The sequence below is a fragment of the Petromyzon marinus genome, unplaced genomic scaffold (genome assembly GCF_048934315.1).
Source record: "Petromyzon marinus isolate PM22_M1 ecotype Great Lakes invasive population unplaced genomic scaffold, UKy_Petmar_22M1.pri1.0 PM_G_Scaffold_71, whole genome shotgun sequence".
Classification (NCBI taxonomy): domain Eukaryota; kingdom Metazoa; phylum Chordata; class Hyperoartia; order Petromyzontiformes; family Petromyzontidae; genus Petromyzon; species Petromyzon marinus.
Window position 1 is genome coordinate 530001 of NW_027423026.1, and position 2500 is coordinate 532500.

Below are 2500 nucleotides of genomic sequence, written 5' to 3' on the forward strand. Positions count from 1 at the left end.
CCAATCTATATAAGTGCTCTTGAATAGGCTTCGTGTAAAAAAAATAGCAATAAAAAAATACCAAGTCTTCGTCTTGGAAAATAACAAAATCTAAAAGAAAAGTCTTCTTTGTGGAAAATAGTAAAATAAAAAAACCAAGACTTCACCTTGGAAAATAACAAAATCTAATCTAAAACATCTTAAATAAAGCTGGTTTGTAGTCTTCTCTCGAATTGATGTAGTGCAAAAATAAAGAATTAAAATAACAAAGTCTAATCTATATAAGTGCTCTTGAATAAAGCTTCCTGTAAAAAAATAGCAAAAAAATACCAAGTCTTCGTCTTGGAAAATAACAAAATCTAAAAGAAAAGAAAAGTCTTCTTTGTGGAAAATAGTAAAATAAAAAAACCAAGACTTCACCTTGGAAAATAACAAAATCTAATCTAAAACATCTTAAATAAAGCTTATTTGTAATCTTCTTTGTAGGCGGAAAATAGTAAGTTACAGGACTCTCGAACTGATGTAGTCCAAAAATAAAGAATTAAAATAACAAAGTCTAATCTATATAAGTGCTCTTGAATAAGTTTCGTGTAAAAAAATGGCAATATAATAAAAATACCAAGTCTTCGTCTTGGAAAATAACAAAATCTAAAAGAAAGGTCTTCTTTATGGAAAATAGTAAAATAAGAATACCAAGACTTCACCTTGGAAAATAACAAAACCATCTTGAAAAAAGCTTATTTTTAATCTTCTTTGTAGGCAGAAAATAGTAAGGCGAAAATAAAGTCCCCTCTAAGCTCTAAAGTAACAAATACGACGTGTTAAAAAAAAAAAAACTAACAATAAAAAAAAGAACCAAGACTTCGTCTTGGAAAATAACAATCTAAATTGTGGAAAATAGTAAAATGAAATAAAAACCGACTTCACCTTCGAAAATAACAAAATCAATCTAAAACAAATGACATCTTAAAACAAAACTATTATTTGTTTCGGAGGTTGTCTATGACTGTTCATAGACCGCATAATTTCCACAGAACATTCTCAGAATATCAAGAGAGAAAAGCAGCGTTCTGCGGGAAATCATCTTGGCCAGTGATGTCGTTCTGGGTTTGGTCAGGCCCAGGGAGGTAAGTACCTCGTTATTCTCAAGGGGCCACTTTCCTCTTGCCCCAACCGGGAATCCAAAGAATGTGACCTTGCTAGCCTTCGTCAGCACTTTGACTTGATCACCAAGAGGGGTATAGTACGAAACTTTGTGCGAGGCAGCATCTGACAAGGTATTCTTTGAAAGCTCAAAACGGACGGTGACATCGATCACAACCGCCTCCTCATCTTTTGCAAACACGAGGTCAGGCTTTCTCATCTCTCCCGTCTCGGATATGAACCGTGGCTCTTTGTATACAGACCAGCCCAATCTAGCCGCTTCGTCTGCCAGAATGTTACTGATCTTGTTATGTCGCGCAATTCTTGCTTTCTGTACTGCAGGACATTGACCGAGAATGTGCGAAAGGGACTCGAGTCTGGCAGAGCATTTCCTGCAGGAACGTAAGGCCCCATCTCTGCCTCTGTTCAAGCTTTCTCTTGTTGGGTAAATATTTGCCCTTAGTTGTAGTGCTGCGATAAAGAAGCATTGTTTAAAGCCGCACCATGGCCTCAACCAAGCATTACTGATTCTATCATGCGCAAAGTTTACAATGCCCCTTCCTTGAACCGGCTTTTCGCACCATCTCTGAAATTCATGCTCCCTCCAATCGCAGGGTCTCGGATATACAGGTTCTTTTGACACCGAGTCCCTGAGAACGAATGTTGGGATTGCATCACTGTCACCCCCTGCTCGTACCCACAAATTACGGTATTCTTCCTCCATACCCTGCGAGGACACAATATTACGGGTGATAGCATCGGACGAGTTTGCTATACGTTGCAGCCTTCTAACTTGAACCGAAGGGATTGTTTTTTCCAGTTTCAAGATGGCAAGGCCTCCGTCTCGGGCTCTGGCATATAACAGTCCATCACAAGTTGAAGCGGGAAGGTGGAGCCATCCTTTTACCGCCTTTCTAATCTCTTGGTCCAACCCACGGAGAGTTGATTGCTTGCAGTCCGAGTGGTCTGCAGGATATAACAATCTGGGTAGGGCATAGGCATTGAGTAGTTCAACCTTCTGAGTTGGCTTCAGAGGCGCCTCATCGATTTTCGAGATCCATGTCTTTAGCTGACAATGTAGATCAGGCTGTATAGTGCCAGTCCAAGGGCCAATTTTCAGACCAAGGTATTTCGTTGATTCATCAGGTTGGATCATATGGACATCTTTATTTTTGATAGTCCATGGGTCGCAGTTGTTCACCGTATATGAATCTTTGGTTGGGCTTATCATGAAGCCCTGGCACTTTCTGGCCTGAACCTCCAATCCCGATAGCCCACAAAATGATTCCAAGATCGCTAGATTGGCGGCCATACCAACCCAAGATTCGCTCACCAACACCAAATCATCAGCAAACGCAAGAGCTGTCACGTGGTCGGT